We start from the raw sequence: 26,545 nt of genomic DNA, 5'->3' as shown, positions 1-26,545 counted from the left end.
AGCAATTATACTCCAATAAAGATGTTAAAAAAAAAAAAGAGTATATAGTAGGCATCATGCCTGGTACTAGGTACAGGAGAAAATAGGAGAGATCAAGGTAAACGAAGTTGTGAAGAGCAACTTATAGCATCTGGGATGAATTGGGCATGAAATAAGAAACAAACAATTAAGCAAAATTGTAATTAACTCACTAAAGGAAAATGTTACATACTAAAAAGCAAAATGTTTAAATGATTTGGGGTTTCATTCACTGACCATAAAACAAAAAATGAAAACATAGAGTTAGTGAAAAGAAAGTCTAAATTCTGGACTTGTTTTGTGAGGATCTCCTGTCCTTGTTCTTACGTCCTTCCAAATAAAGTTCAACATCCAGATCTTGATTGAATGTTTCTGGATCCTAGAGGGTCCAGAAGTCAACCCATTCAACAAAAATAAGGTCTTCCCAAACACTCCTGAAGCTTAACTTTAGCCTGGTTTGACTCAGGTTTAACTTTCAGTCACTTGTTTTCTTGTAACTTTAGCATGCTGCAAAACAACATTGAAATGTCAATAAAAAACATACATTGCCAAATACATTGGAACATTAAAAAGGTCACGGGAGAATTTGACAACTAGTGATAAAATTTGAAGTACATAAGTACATACAATTGGCTGATGTAAGTATAATTTACTTGTCAATGTAACAGTCCTTAAAAAGATCACAAAATCAGGAGGTTATAAACTATTACACTAAGGTTGAGTTATGATATTCTTTCTAGACGTTAGCAGAGTAAATTGAACTGAATGAAGCAAAGAAATGTACAATGTGGATTAGGGAGAGGGATGGACTGGGAATTTGGGGTTGGTAGATGCAAACTATTACATTTAGAATGGATAAACAACAAGGTCCTACTGTATAGGACAGGGAACTATTTCTAATCTCCTAGGATAAACCATAATGGAAAAGAATATTTTTTAAAAAGTCTATGTGTGTAAAACTGAGTCACTTTGTTGTACAGCAGAGATTGGCACAACATTGTAAATCAGTTATACTTCAATTAAAAAAAAGAGAAATGTACGGATGTGAAAAAAAAAAGATGAAGAAAAAGTAAAATGTAATACAGGAAGAATAAGCTAGTTGAAAATATCAAAGCAAAATAGGCAGACTGCAGCGAGAAATGAATTCTTTGGTGTGATGTATCCATTATCTGATTTTGGATTTAAATACAAAGTAAAAATATGAAAAAAGCTTTGACATCATAATGTATTCTCTTTGCAGATATCTGAATTGATTCTTACATGATATGATAAATATATGTGAATAAAAAACCCACATGGCTTCTAGTTTTATCTCCTCAGCCAGTTATTAACGAATCTTTTCTAAAGTCCAACATTAAATAGATACCAAAAAACCTAGCTTCATTTATTTTACTCTGAATGACGTTTAATAACTTTAAAGTTTTTTTAACATGAAGACTTTCCTTATACTTTTGTTTAAATGCTATTTGATTTTACTTTATCTTATTAAACACCCTTAGTACACCCTTAACGTGTCTATGTATTTTTTGCCTTCTTTTTAAGTGATTTATTGAATTGATTTCTTTCTTTTTTTTTTTCTTTTTTGTATTGAAGTAGAGTTAACTGCCAATCTTATATTAGTTTTGGGTGTACAAAGCTGTGATTCCATACTTTTATAGATTATGAAAAATACAAAGTTATTACCCTATTATTATGTGCTTTACACTATATCCTTCTGACTTATTTATTTTATAACTGATAGGTTGAAATTCTTAGACCCTTCACCGATTTCACACATCTGCTCACCCATTACCCTCTGGCAACTACTAGATTGTTCTCTGTGTCTGTGAATCTCTTTCTGTTTTATTATATTTGTTTGTTTTGTTTTTCAATTTCCACATATAAATGAAAACATACAGTATTTGTCTTTCTCTGTGTGACTTATTTCACATAAATAAGGCCCTTTAGGCCCATCCGTGTTGTCAAAAATGGTAAACTTTCATTATTTTTTATGGCTAATAATAACCACATCTTCTTTATTTATTCATCTGTCAATGGACACTTAGGTTGCATCCATATTGTGGCTATTGTATTGAATAAATATTGCTAAAATGAACATAGGAGTGCATTAGCTTTTCAAATTAGTGTTTTCATTTTTCAGATAAATACCCAGGAGTGGAATTCCTGGTTTGTATGGCAGTTCTATTTCTTTGTTTGTTTCAACTGTCACTTTATTGCAAGATGGTTGAATTAATTAAAAATTTAAACTATAACTTGATAATCTTTAGTCCAGTACCAAATTTTATGCAAAGCAAACTGCTTATTCAGAAGTGATCATGGAACAATTCAATGCAGAGCAAGAAGGATGAGAGAAACATCTTACTGGCCAATAGACTGTTTTATTTCTCGCATTATATGAAACTCAAACTTTTCATTTTTAAGAAAGGTCAACTCTAACTTCAGTAGACAGCGATATACAAAGATTCTGTCACATAGGCTACTTTCCATTTAATCAGTCAACTATTTCTAGCTCTCTCAGTTGGGATAGATGCATTTACAGAACTGGCTGTGCTTTAGCCTTCTTTGTGAGCAGCTTTAGATGTGCAATGCACTTGTCAATTGTCTCCTTCTCCCCCTGTGCATAGATGCTCTGCACCACATGCTTCTCCACCCAGTCTATCATGTGCTCTTGTTCCTTTTGACGCATCATATTCTGCACAGAGATATGATAGTCCAGGCGATTCTTTATCTCCTTGTATACTCTATGCAACCGTTCCCATTAAGTAACCTCCAAGGCCATAGCAATGTTATTCCTTTGGACATCAAAAAGGTAATGGAGCTTTTGAACCAGTGCCTGCTGTGACTTCTTCAGATCAATCGCATCCTGGATTCGTTTGATGGAAGACTGTTTTGCCTCTTCCAGTTGGGCAATTTTTTGCTCATTGAGTTTATCAGCAAATTCCCCAATAGAGGCACCATATTTTTTAACTACATAGACAAGCAATCCTATTGTTGATATGGTTGAGAAAGTCTCTGGAGTTATCATGTATATTTCTTTGGAGAGTAAATATAAGATAAGCCCAGTTCTGAGCACATAGGTTACTGTTACACCAGTTTCAGGATAAAGGAACTGGAAGAACTCCTCAGGGATCAGCCCAAAATGAACTTTTTCTCCATATTCAGGAAGAGGTGGTACAGAGGCAAGACTTGGTGGCCCTGTATGAAAGATCCTTGTTGCCTGTAATACCCCTGGACTGAGGAGGGCTGCACTCTTCAGAGGGGGGCCTGCTGCAGTGGCAGCAGAAAGTACCACCAGGTAGCATCTACACAGCAGTCTTGGTGCCCCAGTAACAGTTCTATTATTAATTTTTGAGGAAACTCCATAATGTTTTCACAATTGAGTATGATGTTAGCTGTAGGGTTGTCATAAATGGACTTTATTATATTGATGTATGTTCCCTCTATACAATTTTTGTTGCGAGTTTTTTTTTTTTAATCATGAAGGGATGTTGAATTTTATCAAATGCTTTTTCTGCATTTATTTAGATGATCATGCGATTTTTATCCTTTGTTTTGTTAATATGGTGTATTGCATTGATTGATTTGTGGATATTGCACCATCCTTGCATCTCTGAAATAAATCCCACTTGGTGACATATGAATCTTTTAATGTATTGTTGAATTTGGTTTGCTAATATTTTGTTGAAAATGTTTGCATCTATGTTCATCGGGGATACTGGCCTGTGATTTCTTTCTTTTTTTTTTTTTTTTTTTGGTAGGGTCTTTGGTTTTATTATCAAGGTAATGCTGGATTTGTAGAATGAGTTTGGGACTTCCCTGGTGGTGCAGTGGTTAAGAATCCATCTGCCAGTGCAGGGGACATGGCTTTGAGCCCTGGTCCTGGAAGATCCCACATGCTGTGGAGCAACTAAGACTGTGTGCCACAACTACTGAACCTCCACTCTAGAGCCCATGAACCATAACTACTGAGCCTGTGTGCCACAAATACTGAAGACAGTGGTCCTAGCACCCTTGCTCCACAATAAGAGAAGCCACATGATGAGAAGCCCTCACACCACAACAAAGAGTAGCCCCCACTTGCCACAACTAGAGAAAGCCCCTGTGCAGCAACAAAGAACCAAAGCAGCCAAAATATAAATAAAGAAAAGAAAATTTTAAAATATATATTATTTTAAAAATTATATGTTTAAAAAAAAAAAGAATGAGTTGGAAGTGTTCCCTCCTCTTCAATTTTTTAGAATTAGGTTGAGAAAAATATGTGTTAACTCTTCTCTTTAAATGTTTGGTAGATCTCCTGTGAAGCCATCTGGTTCTGAACTTTGGTTTATTGGGAATTTTTTGATTACTGATTCAATTTCAATACTAGATTTTCTATTTTTTCCTGATTCAGTTATGGAAGATTGTATGTTTCTAGAAATGTATCCATTTCTTCTAGGTTGTCCAATTCAATGGTATATAACTGTTGGTAGTATTTTCTTATGACTGTATTTCTGTGACATCAGTTGTAACTCCTCTTTCATTTCTAATTTTCTTTGCATTCTCTCTTTTTTTTTCTTGATATGAGTCTGAATAAAGATTCATCAATTTTTTTTTACCTTTCAAAGAATCAGCTGTTAGTTTCATTGGTCTTTTCTATTGTTTTTGTTCTCTATTTTATTTATTTCCACTCTGATCTCTATTATTTCCTTTCTTCTACTAACTTTGGGCTTTGTTTTTTTGTTTTTTTCTAATTTTTTTAAGTGTAAATTTAAGTTGTTTATTTGAGATTTTTTTCTTGTTTCTTGAAGTAGGCTTGTATAGCTACAAACTTCCTTATTAAAACTGCTTTTGCTGCATCCTATAGATTTTGGAAAGTTGTGTTTCTATTTTCATTCATCTCAAGGTATTTTTGATTTTCTCTTTTATTTCTTCATTGACCCATTTGTTTTTTAGTAGCATGCTGTTTAGTCTCCAAGTGTTTGAGGTTTTTTCCAGATATTGATTTCTACTTTCATAACATTGTTGTTGGAAAAGATGCTTGATATGATTTTAATCTTCTTAAATTTATTGAGACTTGTTTTGTGGCCTAGCATGTGATCTGTCCTGGAGCATCTTTCATGTGTGCTTGAATAGAATGCATGTTCTGCTGTTTTGGGTGGAATGTTCTGTAGATGTCTATAAAGTCCATCCGATCTAATGTGTCACTTAAGGCCAATGTTTCCTTATTGAGTTTCTGTCTGGATGATTTATCCATTTTTGTAAGTGGAGTATTAAAGTCTCCTGTTATTATTACATACTTTCAATTTCTCCCTTTATGTCTGTTAATATTTGCTTTATATATTTAGATGCTCCTGTATTAGGTCCATATATGTTTACAAATGCTATATCCTCTTTATGGATTGACCTCTTTATCATGATGTAATGCCCTTTTGTCTTTTGTTATAGCCTTTGTTTTAAAGTCTATATTGTCTGATAGGAGTATTGCTACCCCAGCTAGCTTTCTTTTAATTTCCATTTACATACAATATCTTTTTATATCCCCTCACTTTCAGTCCATGTGTGTGTTTAGCTCTTAAGTGAGTCTCTCGTAGGCAGCATATAGATGGGTCTTCTTTTTTATCCATTCAGCTACCCTGTGTCATTTGATTAGGGCATTTAGCCCATTTACATTTAAAGTGATTATCGAAAAGTGTGTATTTATTGACCTTTTGTTACTTGTTTTCTGACTGTTTTTGCAGTTCTTCTCTGTTCTTTTCTTCTCTTTTTAACCTCTTCCCTTGTGATTTGATGATTTTCTTTAATGTCATGTTTGGGCTCCTTTCTCTTTTTGTGTGTGTATGTATTGTAGGTTTTGGGTTTTCGTTACCATGAGGTATGTTTATATCTATATGTAGATTTTAAAAATATATATATGCATATGTAAATATACATATATATTTAAGCCAATAGTTGTTTAAATTCAACACATTCTAAATGCTCTACATTTTTTACTCCCCCATCCAACTTTTATGTTTTTATATCATATTTTACATCTTCTTATGTATCCCGTAACTGCTTACTGCAGTTATAGTGATTTTATGACTTATGTCTTTTAATCTTCCTACTAGCTTTTTATGTGGTTGATCTGCTGCCTTTGCTATATATTTGCTTTTACTGGTAAGATATTTTTCCTTTGCATATAAACATATTTGTTATTATGGCCTATTATTTTCCACTTAAAGAAGATCCTTTAACATTTCTTGTAAGGCCAGTTTAGTAGTGATGGACTCTTAGTCTTTCTTGTCTGGGAAACTCTTATCTCTCTTTAATTCTGAATGATAACCTTGCCTGAATGATATCCTGGTTGTAGGTATTTTTCCTTTCAGTATTTTAACTATATCATGCCATTCCCTTTTGGCCAGCAAAGTTTCTGCTGAAAAATCAGCTGATTGCCTTAAGGAGTTCCTCTGTATGTGACTCTTTGTTTTTCTCTTGCTGCCTTTAAAATTCTCTCTTTAACTTTAAATTTTGCCATTTAAATTATGGTATGTCTTGGTGTGGATGTCTTTGGGTTCATCTTGTTTGGGACTCTCTGTGCTTCCTGGACCTGGATGTCTGTTTCCTAGTGCAGGTTAGGGAAATTGTTCACCATTAAGTCATCTTATATATTTTCTTCCCCTTTCTCTCTCTCTTCTCTTTCTGGAACTACTGTAATGTAAATGTTAATATTCTTGATGTTGTCCCTAAAGTCCCTTAAACTATCCTCATTTTTTCAAATTTTCTTTGTACTGTTCTGATTGGGTGATTTCTGCTATTCTCTCTTCCAGGTTGCTTATGCATTTTTCTGTATCATTTAATCTGCTGTTGATTACCTCTAACCTATTTTTCATTTTACTTATTGTATTTTTCAACTTTGATAAGTACTTTTTAAAAGTTTTTCTGTTGAAATTCTCACTGTGTTCCTCAATTCTTCTTCCAAGTCAGTGAATATTTTTGTAGCAGTTTCTTTGAACTCTTTATCAGGTAAATTACTTATCTCCATATCATTAGTCCCCCCTGCCCCCCCTCCCAGGGGATTTATCTTGCTCTTTCACTTGGAACATATTCCTGTTTTCTAATTTTGTTTGACTTTTTATGTTTTTCTCTATAAATTAGACAAAACAGTTACCTGTCCCAGTCTTGAAGATGTGTCCTTGTGTAGGAGCATTGCTATGTACACTGAGTGTGTCTGGTGGCTTTAGAAAGAGTGCTGGAGCTAAAGCAAGCCCCAGCTGAGGCCTTTTCTGGTGCATGCCAAGGCCATCTCCTTGGTGTGTCTGGGGAAGAGATCTAGAGCTGGAGGGGTTAAAGCCAAAGCCTGGCACAGGCTGGGGCTTCTCCTGGGGTGCACCCAGGGTTGCTGCCTTGATGGAAGGTGACTAGAGCCAAAGCCCAGCACCAGCTGGGGCTTTTCCCAGAGTGTTCTGGGAGCCACTACTTTGGCAGTGGTGTTGGAGCCAGAGCCTAGTGTGGGCTGGGGTGCATGCTGGAATAGCCATGGAAGGCTGGCTAGAGTGTCAAGCACTTTTCAATCTGATTCCTGTGTGCTGGGACTCAGAGCACGTAAATTTGTGTGTGTGCCCTTTAAGAGCAGATTCTTAGTTTTCTACAGTCCTCTGGCTCTCCTGGTCCTAAGCCCTGCTGGTTTTCAAAACCAGTTAGAGCGGAGTTGTCTTTCATGTACTGATCTCAGGGCTAGGGTGCCCATAGTGGACTCTAACCTCTCACTCCTTAAGGAGGACCTCCAAGTTTGAGATATCTCCTTTCACTTTGTGTTGCCTACTGGGGGTATGGGTCTTGACTAAATTCCTTCTCTTCCCCTCTTATCTGTCTCAGTGTTTTTTGGGTTTTTTTTATATATATCCTTAATTGTAGAATAGCCGTTCTGCTAGTCTTTAGATCGTTCTCAGAGAGACTTTTTATATACTTACTTGTAGTTTTGATGTGTCAAAACTAGGAGGAGGTGAGCTCACAGTCTTCCTTCTCTACCATCTTGATCCTGCCTCAGTGTGTCTATGTTGAAATGCTAGGAGGACTACTTAATTACTTTATTAAGCTCCTTTTCTCAGAAAAAAAAGTTCTATTACATTGTATTTAGTTTCCCACTGTAAATTTGTCCCCAAATTCTCTCTTTCCTAGTATTTACATTCTAGTATGTAAGACACAGGATACAAAGTTATTTTTCAACATTTTGAGTTTGTCCTGTTCTAAACATGTAAAATAATGAGAGAACTTCACATCCCAACTACTTACCCAAGGAATACCCAAGATTTTGTTTCATCTGTTTGTTTGTTCAGCTATTGCTTTCATTGAGCCCTATCAGTTGATTGGTTACCTGAAATCCTCTTACCAGCACCCTTATGACTTGATTGCTTGGTCAATCCCCTGAGTAAATTTAGGTGTATCGCCCAATGAGAAAATGATACCTCCCTCATTCTCACCTAACAATAGAAGGAGTTATGCCAGTCCAAGTTATTGTAAATTGAGACAGTGTATAAAAAACCTGAAGTGATTCTAGCACCTAGAGATGGGCTATCTGTCTTACCTTGAAGCCCTGAAACTTCTGAGTATTTTGCGTAGCTACAGAGGTTGTGGTCAGCACCATGGACTGTAGGCTGCTAATAACCCATATAATTTTGTTGCATATACAAATTACAGTCATTTGTAGAGTATTATAAAAATATTTTATTCTTTATGTTTAAAAACCTATAAATATATTGTTTGTTAGTATAAATATTTTATTATGAATTTGTTTTTTATGTTCAGCCTTTATATCCTGGAATCACTACAGCATAAACTATTATATAAACTCAGCTATATGGATCAACTATACTTACCCAACTACTTGAAAATATCTAATGTACTGATGAATTTTATTTTAGGCTTTTCTCAAAGCAGATTCAAATGTTATTTTCTACCTTTGCCAATCTTTGGACATTTTAGCATTACTGCTTTACAAGAATCACCTTCATCTTAAATAGCTATAAATTATTAGCCCATTAATTGGATGTGATAAAGAACTTCCATTAGTTAAAAATATAAATCTTATTGACACAGGGACACAAGAATTATTCATTTGAATATTGCCAACTATTACCCTTCACACATACATCAGAAAGCTGTGTTCTCACTCTCTAATTTAAATGCAATTGATAATTAAAATGTAATCTTAAAGTGTGACCAGAATTTATATTTCTGTAAATTATTTAAGTCACAAACATCAGAGGACTATATAACTAAAATGGCATATATTTCACGCATTATGAATAAAAATTTATTTTTCCAGGTATCAGCAGAAAAAAAGCAAATATGTACTTTATACAGATGTAAATTAAAATCTAGCAATCCTTTCACCAAAGGACATGTCCGCAGGATATTTCAAATCATGAAGTGTGTGGGTACACTCATTAACTCATGGGAATTAACCATCTGGCACATGATATCCCCACTGGTTTGAAAGAAAAATAGGTCTTTTTAAACAAAACGCTCTCCATTCAGTATGCAGAACAGTCATCAATAGAATACTCACTGTTGGGTTGAAACACAAGGAAATAAGATCTGGGGCATAGAACAAGTCATCCTTAAAAAGTTATTAGAATCTCAGTGACACTGATAAAAGACCACAAAACAACATTTTGCCTAACCAAAGATTTGATGCCAAATAAGACAGCTGTATATGAAATAAAGGTTCTGCTCACTACTACCTACAGGAGTTTATATTAACTATAATATAGTTATATTATAGTTAATATAAACTAACTGCTAACTATATAACTATCTGTGTACTTATACCTATAATAATACCTATATAGCTACTTATATGCCTGTAGTAGGATTCTATAGATTAACATCTGCTCCTTCCACCCATGGACCTAGCTTTGGAAAACTGTGCTCTGCTGATTGAACCTAAAATGTACCTGTGCTAATAAGCAGTCCAATTTTATTTGAATCTCTCTGGTACTCCACTACCAACCAAAGCAGCAACCTAACTCTTTCTCACCCCAAATAAATGGAATAGGTAGAAATGTTTATAAATGTAAAATAATTTACCCTAAAATTCCCATATTAAGACACAGTGCACTGTAACTCTGAGTAATATAAATTATGGAATTTTATATACACTATTAATTAAAAACCACAAAAATTAAACATTTGCTCTATTACAAAACCAATTCTTATTACTCTATAATAGGGAGTCACAGTAGGGGGATGTCATCATCTGTTTTATAAGCATTACTTGAGTGCCTCCTATGTATTCAAGTTTCCATTTTGAGGCTCAAAGAGAATATAAAAGAAGTAAAATATGTTGCCCAGGAATTTACCATGTAATTAGGGCAGAAACCTACACATATATGAGTCAACTTGGAAAAAATTCTAAGGCTATATGCAAGTTTAAAAGAGTATATATTATGATAAAATAAAATACCAAAGTTTAAGTAAGGTAAACTTAATAAGCAAATGCTTCTTATACCCAGTGAACCCTAATATGAGCTTTGAAAGAAGTGGAGACTTTGGTTTGAAGGATAGAAAATACAAAGAATTATAAGAGAATAGGTAAGGACTGGAGGAGAGAAAATTACTTCCCTTGTTAGAATAGAAGACCCTGTAGGAAGAGTGAGATGTGAGTTGGGAAAAATACATTGGGGTTAATGGAGATCCTGATATCTGCATAATGGATTTGAAGAAATAAGAAGTCACTGTAAATTCATGAGCCAAGTGGCACTGTGACAGAGAGCTCCTGGAAGCAATATACAAACTGGAGTCCAATAGAAAGAGACCGAATATAAAAGGCATGAGGACAAGGCAGTTCATATTTGATTTTATATAAATGGACAAGATCCCATGACTCCCAAACATTCACAGGGTAATCCATGGAATAAACTACTTACCACGTGATCAGAAGGGAAAATAGGGAACATATAAGAGGAATTAAAAGACAGGCCTCTTCCCAACCTTGACTATCCTCACAGTACTTTCTTATTATTATATGAAAAGTCTACTTTTCACCCTGCTTTGAATGCTTAAATGAGCCCAGTATTTCAGTTAAGTCCTGAACCTCCAAAATTCATCTGGGTTCATATCACATTCCATCCTAGTTATACTACTCCTCCTTTCTTGGTTCCTTCAAACCCTCTCTCCATTTAGTGTGACTTTTCCAAACACCACTTTCATTTTGAGTGTTTATGTTGGCTCTCACTCCCTTACTGGCTCTCTGGATTAATACTCTGATTTTGATCTTACCATCCCAACTCTCACCTTAGAGCCTTTCCTCTAGTTGGAAGCCTCAACTTCTGAGCACCATACACACTTGAGATTGGGGTCCTTGTCTATTTTGTGCCCAATTATATCTTATATCTAGCTGGCTTTAAAATCTGAAGACTATAGCAAAAAGGGAATTTGGACTGTCTGTGATACCAAATCCACTTTTAAAAATATGTTTATTTTATTAATCATTCTAGCCTCCTATGTCCTCAAACTAGAGAAGTTTTATATTGTTTCTGGAACCAAATTTATTAATCTACAGAGCTTCAGACAAAGCCCTCCACTTTTGGAATTCAGAGTAGTGCCCTATGATAATTCCTTCACAAGCTAGGATGTGGAAAGTTTGGTAACCACACAGAAGATTGAGATTATCTTTACATTTACTTACTTGACACCTCATTTGGTGTAAATCTGAAGGACAGTTTTGTAAAGAATATCACATGGCTCACTGTCCAAATTCCTAATGAAATCTTCTTTAAGTGAGACTTCCTCCCCTTGCATTTTGTGCTTTACCTTGGAGAATTCCCCCCAAAACACTTACAAGATGAGATATATTTTAGGTACTGAAATATGTCAAGTCTTAACCCCAGGTGGTATGACAGTCATAGGCATTTCACAATTGAGAAAAGTCATGTATTTTTAATAATTTTGCTGGTGGCAATTGTCTTTTCTTACTGTTGTAAGATTATTCTTTTCCCTCCCACTCACATTTCTATACCGTTCTTTAACTCCAGTTTTAAAACAAAACACCACAACTTTTGAAAACACAGTTGAGAACATTTGACCACTTGGTACACAGAACTGCCTAGCAGTAGCCCCTCCCCACCCCCTTGCTAAACGTCCTAGATTGGGCATGAACTTTAAAACCTCAGGGGACTTCCTTGGTGGTCCGGTGGGTAAGACACAGCACTCCCAATGCAGGGGCACCAGGTTTGATCCCTGGCTGGGGAACTAGATCCCAAATGCATGCCACAAGTAAGAGCCCACATGCTGCAACAAAGAGTCTGCATGCCACAACTAAGACCTGGCACAACCTAAATTAATAAAATAAAATCTCAGATACAGAGACAATTCTACCAGGTGTTGGCTGTTCTAGAGTGGATATAAAAAGCAGTGCTCTGAATACCACAATTGAGGCAGGAATTTTGAAGGCTGAAAACCTACCCTCCTTTATTAAATAATTCACTTATTCAACCACCACTTACTTGTACTTTTAAGAACCAAAAATATTTTTTTTCCTGCAAGGTATTTTTTAAGACTTTAATTTTTAGGACAGTTTAAGGTTCACAGCAGTATTGTGCAGAAAGTATAGAGATTTCCCATACACCCTCTGCCCCAATCCATGCATGGCTTCCCCCATTATCAATATCCCCCACCAGATGTAGGTTTACAGATGTAGAAGGCCACTAAACCTACATCAACACATCTTCATTACCCAGAGTCCATAGTTTATATTAGGGTTTACTCTTGGTGTAGTACATTTTATGGGTTTAGACACATATATAGTAGCATGAATCCACCATCATAGTATCATACAGTACAGTTTCACTGCTCTAAAAACCCTCTGTGCTCTGACTATTCATCTGTCCCTCACCCTCACCCCTGGCAACCATTGATCTTTTTACTATCTCAAAAGTTTTGCCTTTTCCAGAATGTCATATAGCTGGAATCATACTGCAAGATGTTTTTTAATTTATCACTTCCACACCTCCATGTGTGAGTGTGTGTGTGTGTGTGTGTGTGTGTGTGTGTGTGTAGGAACAGGCTAATAGTATAATGTAACACTAGCCTCCCCACTTCAGCTCTGAGGACATTGAGAAATAGCAAAACAGAGATTATCCTACTCATTTGGAGCACAAGCAAAAGACATATCATTAAATAACGGAAGACCTTGGATTGCTGAGCTTATAGTACATCCCTGATACTCACTGCTCTGCCCAAAATTTAAAACTGTTCTTTAGTAGAAAAATGATAAATGGGGTTGCTAGTGCCCTGTCATTCTGAGAGAAACTGTTATCCAGGTAAAAAAATAATCATTTTATGCAAAGAATGACCCATCCCCAAGCGACTGCCTAATTACTGTGCCCCAGATTTCAAATAATGATGAGAACTATCAGGATCCTTTCCAAGAGTTGATATCCACTTTAATCAGGGGTTTCAACCTAGATGTGGTACAGTTTTCTGTATCTTTATCCTTTTTAGCAATTAAGATAATCTGGATGTAAGGGTTGGCAGGGATGAACCCACCTGAGTCCCCCAAGTGATTGAGCTTGTCAAGCAAATGTACAGAGAGGGCTAAGCCAAAGGTTTTATAGAAATCTCCTGTAGCTCCACCAGGGCCAAGAACTTTCTCTTGGGGAAGATTTTTAATTACTTCATCTATTTCTGAAAGTAAAGGGGAATCAAGTAATTCCCCAGTCTTCTGCAAATCACCTAGACAACTTGGAAGGAATGAGAACTGTTTATCTGTTCATGATATTGAGTTCTAATTTCTATATCACTATTCATCTTGTTTTTGAAATACCTTATTAAGGAGCCCTGGGCCTGTGTTTGTCTTTTTCTCCTTTGGGCACCTAACTTCTATCATAGTTAGGAGTTTATTGTCAAAGCTCTCATCCTCCCACTGGTGTAGGTATTGCCTAGCTGAGTAATGGATATCTTCACTTTATGGATTATGAGTGAGCTCAGAGCTGATGGGTTGAAGGAAAAGTTTGCTTATGACTTTTGGCAGAGGTTATCCTCCAAGTCTGGATTCTACCTTTATTTCCTAGAAAGGTTGTTTTCTCAGTCAACCTTTCCCATGTATATTTTTTATTGAACAGAGAACAGAAGTCACAAAATTGAAACAAGAGAGCAGACAACAATGTTCAAGAAAACAAACAGTTATCATAAATCATTTTGGGAAATAGCTGTATACAAATAAATCTGATAAATGAAACATAGATTATTAATTTTCACACCAGTAGAAACATTTTAACTGTGGTTAATTTGTGTCATCCAGTGTGTTTTATGATAATTTTGGGAGCTAGACCAGGTAATCCATTTTACAAAATCTACTTTCATTCATCTAAAGACCCTGAAAGCTTCATGCAATAAACATTTTATTTTGCTAAGAAGACACTCACTTTGATAAATTAGGAGTTTCTCAAATGACAATATTTTAAGAGATTTTTAAAAAATCTTTAAAGTAGATTATAACTAGATCTAAAATCCAACCAAGCTATAACTATACAAGACACTGATTCATTTTTATAGGTTTTCCCTCTAAATAAATTAGTGGCAAGCATTGTAGCCCTTGATTTAAAATAATCTATTTTTCAAAATACAGTATTATCTATTTCAAAGTTTAGGTCCCCATTCAAGTATTTCATAGCACATCATACATTTATTGTCAAACATTGTTATTTTCACTTTTTCTAATCTTCAACTTTCACATTCAATTCTAACTTCTTAAAGTCATGTCATATTTTACGTTTTAAGTTTTGTATTATTATATAGACTCTCAAGCTTAAACTCCTTCTAGCTATTTATTTGTTATGTATTTTTATGGTCATTATTAATAAAATTAATTGAATTCTGTAACATTTTAAATTTTAATGAGCTTCTTCAGATACTTGGCATTGGGCCTCCAAAATTTGTTCTGTCAACTTGATCAATATGGTAATTTTCTGGAAACTCTCTTCTTATTATAGTTGATTATTTTTAATTAACTCAAATTTAGTTGCTAATCTGTTATAATTCCTAGCGATGCATGGCACAAGTATGTCTTTTCCTAGTAAGCTAGCATTGATAGTAGAATTTCTGGGCTCTGTTTTCCTATTTAGACCTAGGAAAGTGCTAATTATTTGTCCCCCTGGGTGCAGAAGGGAAAATTAAAATACTTGCAGTGCACTTCTTCATAAAATTGGAATTTTGCCCTTCATCAAAGACCTTGAAGAAGAAGAGGTTGGAGCATCTTTGCTAGAAATGCCAGTTTATATTTCTGGTGACCAATGATCTTAGATTTTTCCAGATATATACTATTTGAAATACTCTGTCCTGTTGTCTGATCATATGTCTTTAATTTCGATTTAGAAAATATGATCACTGCTGTCCGACTTATCATCAGAACCTACTCTTAAAGTACAATTCCCCAAAATTCCTGACTCTCCAAACCTCATCTAAGACAGAACCATGTTAACACCTACTAATTTATAGAAGGCCACTAAGTTCCAAGAAAGAGAAAAATCTAAATGTGCCTTTTAGTAAGGTGGTCCTTGCTCATCATAGAACTTCTTGGGAGCTAACAAATCTAGGTGCTGTATAATAATCACAACTTACATTCATAAAGCTTTTTTTTTTTAATTAACTTATTTATTTATTTTTGTCTGCATTGGATCTTCATTGCTGAGCATTGGCTTTCTCTAGTCACGGCGAGAGGGGTCTACTCCTCATTGCGGTGCGTGGGCTTCTCATTACGGTGGCTTCTCTTGTGTGGATCACGGGCTGTAGGTGCATGGGCTTCAGTAGTTGTGGCTCACAGACTCTAGAGCCCAGGCTCAGTAGTTGTGGCCAATGGGTTTAGTTGCTCTGAGGCATGTCGGATTTTTCCAGACCAGGGATCGAACCCATGTTTGCTGCATTGACAGGTGGATTCTTAACCACTGCACCACCAGGGAAGTCTTTCATGAAGCTTTTATAGTTTATAACACACTATCAGCTCACCTAAGCCTCACATCTCTTTGAGACAGATATTATGACCTCCAGTATACAAAGGAATATATTACTTAACTCTAGCAATTAAGTCCAAGACTTGGACTCTCCTCTTCTCCTCGCTGCTCTTCCATGACCCCACAGTTCTTTCTCGATTATACTTCTTTGGGTATTGCAGACAATGGTTATGAGCATGCAGTGACCCTTTCCTGAAGCAGGAAGTTTGCATAAATAGCCTGGCCCGGTGTCTGCACAACATCTCACTAAAAGAAACCTCCTTAAACAGCACTGTAGTAGTTTCACACAGTACTTCACATAGAAAACCTTCTTAGATTTTTCTCCTTAGACACTACTTTCTTCCCCTAGAATTTCAAACTCAAAGCTCCTGCTAAAATCTTTTTCTATCACTGACCATCCCCCTTAACCCCCATAATCTTTATGACGTCTTTCTATTGCCTTTCTCTTCACCCCTCACTTCCTCCATCTCTCCTGTCATCTCTTCCCATCACTAAAGCATTTTTTATCTACCAGCCTGCCTAGTGGGCCACTGAAAGTATTGAAAGATTCCTGAAAGTCTTGTTTTTTTCTTACCCTCACAGGTTTTCTCTGCAGAAAATCTAGTTGAGAGCCCATATCTTTTTTTTTTTTTACATCTTTATTGGAGTATAATTGTTTTACAATGGTGTGTTAGTTTCTGCTTTATAACAAAGTGAATCAGTTATACATATACATATGTTCCCATATCTCTTCCCTCTTGCGTCTCCCTCCCTCCCACCCTCCTTATCTCACCCCTTTAGGTGGTCACAAATCACCGAGCTGATCTCCCTGTGCTATGCGGCTGCTTCCCACTAGCTATCTATTTTATGTTTGGTAGTGTATGTATGTCCACGCCACTCTCTCGCTTTGTCATAGTTTACCCTTCCCCCTCCCGGTATCCTCAAGTCCATTCTCTAGTAGGTCTGTGTCTTTATTGCTGTCTTACCCCTAGGTTCTTCTCATCTCAATAACAATAGTACTTTGTAGGAGGGAACAAAGAAAGGAGATTTAACATTTGGGGAGTGTTTATTTTATGCCATATCCTGATGGGCAGTGTGAAGTGGTAGAAAACTAGATTTAGATTAAGATTGCCCTGCCTATCAGCTATGTGATCTTGGGCAAGTTGTTTATTTTCTATTTTGCCTCAGTTTCACTCATAGTACTGTTTTGAGAATGAAAAGATATAATGTATGTCATTTGCCTGGTGTATAGACACTAAATAAAGTGTATTTTTGTAATGGCATAAAGTAAATTTTGCAAAAGAGGAAAATGAGTTTTTCAGAAATTTAATACTGAACCTAGATCACAAAGCTCATAAATAACAAGGCCAAAAAGAGAGCTCAGTGGATATCAAGTGACCAGGAACAGTGTGTTGACACTACATTCATTTAGTGCAAGAGGTGTTCAGTAGTGAACTTCCCATATGTAGAGTTAATTTTTGCCAAAGATCTACCTTTCTGCAACTTCACCCAAGAAGTTTTCATTTGGATTTAGATCAGCAGTTCACATGTTTAATCATCAATATTACTTCTGTTCTCCCTTCTGCCCCATGACAACAAAAGTGCACACAGTTACCTATGATAGGACAACTGAATTCAGTACTATTTTTCTTGTCACAGTTCTGCTTTCTCTGATAGCTTGAAAGTTATGATTGTCTGGACAATTTTCAAAATATTTAAAACAAGTTTTCATTTCAACTGAAAAGAAATCAATCACTTCATCTGAACTGATGGGAATAGCAGGGATCCTGGAGTTTCCTTTATGCCTAGAACAAGGTCGAAATACAGAATGTTCTTGTTTGACTTAACTGCCTTCAAATATACTTAATAGTATCTATTTTATAAAGATTATTTGTTGCTAAACCCATTGATATTTACATTTTTTAAACATCTTTATTGGAGTATAATTGCTTTACAATGGTGTGTTAGTTTCTGCTTTATAAAAAAGTGAATCAGCAATACATATACATATATCTCCATATCTCCTCCCTCTTGCATCTCCCTCCCACCCTCCCTATCCCACCCCTCTAAGTGGTCACAAAACACTGAGCTGATCTCCCTGTGCTATGCAGCTGCTATATTTACATTTTTTAAACTACAAGGCAAGGCAAATTTGATCAAGAACAATTTTCTTGAAAGCAATTTAAAATCCATTGATAATAATAAACGCTTTTATTGAACATGCTCTCCTCAACACCCCAAGTTTTTGATCAAGAAAATGGATGTCAGTCTTAGACACACTTTAAAACACTTAAAATTTGACTCAACCATTTCTCTCCTCAACTTTTGAACTCAATGTGTTATGGAACATTTATTTTTTCTTCTCTGACAGTAAGACTTTATTATTATGTAGGTGCATTTATCATAAGATCTTATTCCTCTCAGAGCTATCTGACTTTCAAAAGAGGACAACAAAAAAGTCTATGTTTAATTCAAGTAATAGATGGTACCAAAAGAGACTAAGCATTTTGAAAGCATTTTGAAAGCATTACAGTTTAAAAAGGACTTTTACATATGGTATCACTTTTGTTCCTCTGGGTAGCCATATGTAGATGGTATTATTATTCTTTTATTCCTTTTTTTCCAAATAAGGATACTGACACCTCAGAGATAAAATGAGTTGTCCATGTGGTCAAACAGTTCAAGTACAGAGACCATACTCTTCTCACTATATACTGACCAGCCTCCCCTCACATGAAATGTCATTTCCAGACACTAGTGGGTGAAGTACAGGGGAACTTGAGAACAAAACAATGCAATCAATAACAAAACAATGCAATCAAAACAAAACAATCAATAAATTGATTCATAAATAGTGGAAAATTCTATGTTGATACTATCCATGGTGCATCCATCCAACAGTTGTTTTGTTACACTTAAATCAGAAAATAACAGAACTGTGGTTCTGCCAGAGAGAGGTAGAAGATGACATGAATGTTCGGGACTTCTTTTGCTCTGCAAGGAAAATATTTGTTGAGCAGGTTCTTCTAGGGCTACCTAGAAGAAATGAGATGCTGACATAATAAAACTATACCTACAGTTAGCTAGCTTTATTTGACAGATTAGGGAGCTAGGATGTGATCAGGATACAGGTTGACCTCTGAGATTACCGTGACAAATAAATTCAATTTCTCTCTTTTCTTCTTCTTTATTCCCTCATCTCTATTCTCTATGATAAAACAAAGATTTTGTCTAGAATTCTGAAATAGCATTTTATTATAAAATTACTACAAACTCAATGCAGAAAATTTTTCAAATACAGAAAAATAAAGTATTCAAACCACCTTACATCCCACTACCCAGAGATAATCACAGTTAACATATCGATACACTATACAGTTGAACCTTGAACAACACAGGTTTGAACTGCACAGATTCACCTACACGCAGATTTCTTTCACTAAATAAGTTCTAAAGTACTATAGGATCCATGGTGGATGAATCTGAGGATTCAAAAACATGGATACAAAGGGCTTATAAGGTTTTACATGGATTTTCAACTTCAAGGAAAGTTGGAGCCCTGTGTTGTTCAATGATCAACTGTACATCTTTCAAGTAGCTTTTTTCTTTAAAATATTACATTACACATATAGCTTTATATATAATTGTTATCACTTAGTATAGTGTACCTTTTCACTTACAGAAATTTGTGTTAAATTGATTGAATATATGGTCCAAATTTTTCATGCCATCCTGTGTTCATTCTTGTTCTTGTACCTTCACACACTGACCCTCGGCTTGGCCATGTGACTTGCTTAGGCCAGTGGACTGCAGCATATTTGTAGCAAACAGATCCAAGTCAACAGAATTTCCCTTCAGACCTCTCTATAGACTTTGAGAGGTGGTTGTTTTAAGCAAATAGATTTGGGGGTAGCTTACTAAGCAGCAGTAGTTAACTGATACAACATTCTATAATAGATACACACACATGCTAAATTTATTCTTTGCCCTTCTATTATTCTATACAGATCAACCAGAGTGATTGTCTTAAAATGGAAATAAAATCATGTTATTTCCTTTATAAAACATTTCAATCACTTCCTCACTGCTTTGGAATACAATCCAATCAACTCAGCATGACCTATAAGCCCTGGGTAATCCACTCCTGCCACTCATGCAGCCTTATTGCTTGGTTCCTCCCCCTCATGCACCACACTCCAGCTACACGGGTCTTTTTAAAATGTCTCTTCCCCACAGAGCCATTGTACAGGGTGTTCTCTCAACCTGGAATGCTGACTGTATGCCACTGCTCATCCAACAGCTCTGATTTTAAATATCATCAACTCAAAAAAAGCTTTCTTGATGATGCTATCTAAAGAAGTGTCCTTCAACCTCCAGTTATTTTCATCCTCACATTTCTTTCTTAGCACTTGTCACAATAATAAACTTCATTTATTAGCTTAGTTGCTTCTTGTTTATCTACCTTTCTTGGTCATAATATCAATGAGGACAGGGCCATGTCTGTTTTATTCACTGTGCTATCCCCAACATCTATCTGAATATCCGAAAACCTGTGGGTTCAACATATTTTGGGTAAAGGTATGAAAATTTATACCAAAATTAAATTTTAAAATACCCTATTATTGGACATACAGGCAGTTTTTATATGTATATATTTGACACATATGCTACATATTTATCAAAGCTTTTAAAAATCAGCAAGAAAAAATGTTCAACATGATAAATGTAATTAACACTGCTGTGTGTTATACATGAAAGTTGTTGAGGGTAAATCATAAGCATTCTCATCACAAGGCAAAAATTTTGTTTTTCTATTTCTTTAATGTTGTATCTGTATAAGATGATAGATGCTCACTAAACTTACTGTGGTAATCATTTCATGATGTATGTAAGTCAAAACATTATGCTGTACACCTTAAACTTATACAGTACTATACATCAATTATATCTCAATAAAACTGGAAGGAAAAAAAATCAATGAGAAAAAAAGATGGAAACCCAAAAGAAAATCAAAGAATATGACAGGCAATTTCATTAATAAGAGAAAGAAATACAGATTAATAAAAGCATATATATAAATGTCATACCTCAGTAGAAATGAAAAGTAAAATGTTATACAAAACATTATCTAACATTATTTATAGTTTGAAAAAATGTAAACAATTACATTACAACAATTCAAGAGAAGCACTCTTATACCCAGCTGACTCAAACATAGATGGATATAATTTTTCTGGAGGCTTCATAGACATGAGATATCATGTGTATTAAAAATATGCAATTATTTGACCTTACAATTCCACTTCTGGGAAGTTATCTTAAGGAAATAGTAATGAAAAGTTACCATCATTGTAAAACCTACCCATATACAGATGAAGTGACAGCCAAGACTCTGCCCTGCACTGGTCACTTTCTTGTGCATATTTCTTTATTTACTAGGTGTTTTTATTCCTAGGACACAGGATTTGCAATGCATTCTTACCTCTGTTAAGCCTCCTTTTTAACATTGTTTTGGAAAAAAAAAAAGCTTCATTGTCATACTAATGATTACATACTTTCCATAGTCTCCTAAAGAGACAGTCACTTGGATAATATTGGAAGGCATAATAGGTTCAATTCCATAGAACAAAACTTAATTACTCAACTTCCTAGAGTCTCAAAATACTTAATGGGGATTTTAAAATGATATTGTATGTGAAATTGCTTTGTCAATTCTAGTTGATGGTTTTACTAAAGTTTTTGTAGTGATTCTTCACCCAGATCTCTGATGTCTCCTTTTATAGTCACCTTTATTATGGATTCTTGTACTTAAATGTTGGTGTACCCCAGGATTCTGTTCTTAGCTTTCTTTTATTTTCAAAATATATATAATCCCTGAGCTGATTTTATCTACTATAATATCTTCAAACAGCACTTATTATTGATGGTTCCCAATTTATCTTACTTTCCATCAATGTTCTGGTTCTGCTCTTTTCTTCTAGGCATATATATGAATGATTGTGCTTTCCTACTCCTTTGAAGTTACACATGCCTGTGTGACTTTCTTTGGCCAGTATAACTTTAACCAGAATAGACACGTGTGACTTCCAGGCAGAAGTCTCTAAAAGACAGTGTGCAATTTTATTGATACAAAGTTCTCTCCTGTTCAAGGACCAGTCACTTTCTAATTGTTAAAGTCTCCTTTATCTGATGCCTTTAAGTAAGAGTTAGAGAGATATGTAACATCAGCAGAAAATAAAACTGTTGTTTTTCAGTCACTAAGTTTTATGGATGTTTGTTACTGCAGCAGAACTGACTGACATTGCCTCAATTCCATTTTATTTTTCAGCCTGGACATCTATACTCTGATGCTCCACAGACAAAGTATAACATAATCTTCCCTTCAAATTGATTATCCTCTGGTGTCCTCCATATCTGTTAATGGAACTTCTGTACAATTAGTTGTCCTGGGATTCATCTTAGTCCTTCCCTATTACACCCACATCTAATCAGTTATGGAACCCATTCATTCTATCTCCTAAGTACCTTCATATGAAGCTCCACAGTTTGTTTTAACTGGTGCTACCTTGATTCATGCCATAGTTATTACAAATCATTCCCAGTTAGCTTCCAGTTCATCTGCTTAGGACCCTTCCAATCTGTCGTTCACACAACAGCAGCATGTTTAACCTTCCTAAAACTTAAAAGTGATCAAATCACTTCTCAACATAAAATGATTCAAGCTATTACCTCTGGCTACTTTTCTAGTCTTATTTCTCTCTCACACACAGACTTTATGCTCCAATCATACTAAACTCCTTGGATGAATATGTCCTACTATTTCCTACATTTATGCCTTTGTCTTTGCTTTTCTCAAACATCTCTATGTCAAATCCCCAGCATTCAAGTACTCTGAAGATAACATACAGTTTTAGCTACTTCTTGGAAGGTGTAACTGAGCAAGTGGGCTTATTTCATGCTGTGCAATGGAAAGTTCAAACACCAAGGCAACATTCTTTTTCAGAGAGAAAAGGCTTTAATGTAGCGTGGCCAAGCAAAGAGACAGAAAGCAAGGCTCAGTTCTCTCTCCCCAATCATGTTTTGTGTGGGATATTTATTGTGGGAGGAGGGAATAAGAGGGTGTTGGGACTAAGAAATGGTTGGTAGGAGGGTAAAGAGAAGTTTTAAGTGTCTTCTGAACAGGTGCAACTGTCTTTCATGTCTCTTCATGGGTTGTATATGTAAATTCAGGGGGGGTTCATGTGTTTAATGCAGTAAATTTTCATCCCATGACAACTAAAATTCACTGATCATTCTAGTCCCTAAATACATCTGAGTGATGTTCAGTCAAAGGAGGATGTCAGCAAGCTGTTTTCTCATCTGTAGTTTTCCTATTGTTCTGCAAGCTAAGCTAAAGGATCTTAATTAATCATCTTTTGCCTTATTTTAACCCGGTGGGTATGAGCATACAGTTTCAAAGGTAGAGTGATTTGTCTTGAAAAATTAGCTAAGAATGGGAAAAAAATCCACCAACTCATGTTTTATTAAGAAAATATTGTCTGTGTCTCTGCAGACTTTAAATATTTTTTAAATCACTGTTCATCTTAGAATTTTCAATGTGAAACTGAAAACTAAAACTGTAAGTCATTTTAAAACTTCAAATAATAGAACTTTTAAGGCTAGGATAGAATCCATTTGGAATGGTTAAGCTGCCATATATCATGATATACCAGTGTAGTGTCTTCTGGGTGGAAATAATGTGTACTATTTAGAACCCTAGCAAAAATGAATATCAAAACCATAAATTGCTGAGACTCTCTCCATGTCAATACTGACTTCAACATGACTTCCCTCCAATAAAATATGTGACAAAGAATTTTCAGATGCTGTCAGCAAGCTCCAGGTAGAATAGCTTCTGTTCTTATTGAGTGGCCAAAATGGTGGTAAAAGAAGACTCTGAGCCCGCCTCCTCCCACAGGCAAGCCAAGATTGTAAGTATTTACAGAGAAACTGTCCATGAGAACAACCTGAATACTATCAGAATAGATCTTCTACAGCAAAAGATATAAAGAAGGAACCACAATAAAACAGGTAGGAGGGGCAGAGACACATATAGTTAAGACCCACACTTCTGGGTAGGCAACCCACAAAGGGCAGAATAATTACAATTGAAGTGGTTCTCCCCAAGGAGCAAGGGATCCAAGCTCCACATAAGGCTCCCCAGCCAGGGGATCTGGCACCAGGAAGAGGAACCCCCAGAATATTTGACATTGAAGACCAGTGTGACTTATATTCAGGAGAGCCACTGGTCTATGGGTAATAGAAACTCCTCTCTTAAAAGGAATGCATAAAATCTTACACACTGTGAGACCCAGGGCAGCAGTAATCTGAAAGGAATCTGGGACATACCCACTTGGTGATCCTGCAGAGCCTCCCAGTGAGGCAGGATGCAATTAAAACTCACCCTGGGGACATACGTGCTGGCAGCAGCCATGTTGAGAAGCTCATCCCACCACAAGAACACTAATGCTGTTAAGTGCCATTTTGAAATCCTTCCTCAAGCTTATTAGTGCCAGGATCCAGGCCCACCCACCAGCAGCAGGCAGTCTCCACACAAGGCAAGGCCTGACAACCAATTGGACCAGAGCCCAGCCACACCTATCAGCATTCTTACAGGAGTTGGCCTGGCCATAGCAGAAGGACACATGCAGCCCACATAAAGAGCACCCCCAAAATATATAGCTCTGATAATCAGAGGTGAGGGTGCTGCTGGGCCCCACAGTACATTTCTTACATAAGACCACTCCTCCATGATCAAGAAATGTAACCAACCTACATAAAAATACATAGAAATAAAAACAGCAAATAAGACAAAATGAGGCAACAGAGAAATGTATTCCAAATGAAGGAAAAAGATAAAACCCAGAAGGAGAACTAAGTGAAGTAGAGAAGCAATCTACCCAATAAAGTGTTTAAAGTAATGATCATAAAGATGTCCAAAGGACTTGGAAGATTATATGAACAGAGTAAGAAGTTAGAAGTTTTTAACAAAGAGTTAGAAAATGTAATGAAGAACCAATCGAAGCTGAAGAATACACAACTGAAATAAAAAATACACTAGAAGGAAGAAGGAGTAGATTAGATGATACAGAGGAACAGATCAGCAAACAAGAAGGCAGAGTAGTGGAAATCACTTAAGCTGAACAGAAGAAAAAAATGAGGGCAGTTTGAGATGTTCTAGGACAACATCAAGTGAACATTGGCATTATAGGGGTCCCAAAAGAAGAAGAGAGAGAGAAAGGGGCAGAATACATATTTAAAGGCATAATAGCTGAAAATTTTCCTAACCTGGGAAAGAAAACAAACATCCAGGTCCAGGAAGCACAGAGAGTCCCAAACAGGTTTCCAAAGAAAACCACACCAAGATACATCATAATTAAAATGGCAAAAATTAAAGATAAAGAGAAAATATTAAAAACAACAAGGAAAATGCAACATTGTGTACAATGAAACTCATAAAGGGCTATCAGCTGATTTTCAGTAGAAAATCTGCAGGACAGAAGGGAGTGGCACAATATACTTAAAGTGATGAAAGAAAGAAAGAAAAAAAAACCTTCAACCAAGAGTATTCTACTTGACAAGGCTTTATTCAGATTTGAAGGAGAGATCAAAAGTTTTACAAACAAGCAAAAGCTAAAAGCACCACCAAAGCAGTTTTACAAGAAGCTAAAGGGACTTCTCCAAACTAAAAAGAAAAGGCTGAAACTAGAAATATTAAATTATGAAAGGAAAAATCTCATTGTTAAAGGGAAATATACAGTAAATGTAGTAGATCAATCAACTTATAAAGCTAGTAAGATGGTTAAAAGGCAAAAGTAGTAAAATCTTTTATATCGACAATAAGTAGTTAAGGGATACACAAAACAAAAGGATGTAAAATTTAATGTCACAAACAGTTAATTGGTAGGGTGGGGAGTAAAAATACAGGGTTGTTAAAATGCGTTTGAACTTAAGAGATAAGCAACTTAAAATAACCATATAGATATAGAAATATATATAGATATTGATTGCTATATATAAACTCCTGGTGTCCACAAGCCAAAAATCTTTACTAGATACACACACAAACACACACACACACACACACACACACAAGAAAAAAATCCAAACATTATTGTTAAAGGTTGTCATCAAATCACAGGGAAGAGAGCAAAAGAAGAAGAAAGGAAAATAAAAGAACCACAAAAACAAAGTAAAAACAATTATCAAAATGGTAATAAGTACATACATATCAGTAATTACTTTAAATATAAATGGACTAAATGCTCCAACCAAAAGACATAGAGTAGCTAAATATATACAAAAACAACACTCATATATACGCTGCTTACAAGAGACTCATTAATGATCTAAAGAAAAACACAGCCTGAAAATGAAGGGTTGGAAAAAGATATTTTATGCAAATGGAAATGAAAAGAAAGATGGGATAGCACTACTTACATCAGACAAAATAGACTTTAAAACAAAGACTGTAATGAGACAAAGAAGAACATTACATAATGATCAAGGGATAAATCCAAGAAGAAAATATAATTATTGTA

The 26,545-nt window shown here is 35.6% G+C and overlaps 1 pseudogene; it reads right to left on the bottom strand.

The window, feature by feature from the left end:
* Nucleotides 1-2,481: 2,481 nt before the first annotated feature.
* Nucleotides 2,482-24,438, bottom strand: LOC101274964 (ATP synthase F(0) complex subunit B1, mitochondrial-like; annotated as a pseudogene).
* Nucleotides 24,439-26,545: the final 2,107 nt, after the last annotated feature.

Source organism: Orcinus orca, chromosome 17 (assembly GCF_937001465.1).
Source record: "Orcinus orca chromosome 17, mOrcOrc1.1, whole genome shotgun sequence".
In the NCBI taxonomy this organism is placed as follows: Eukaryota; Metazoa; Chordata; class Mammalia; order Artiodactyla; family Delphinidae; genus Orcinus; species Orcinus orca.
This window is presented reverse-complemented; position numbering and strand designations above follow the sequence as displayed.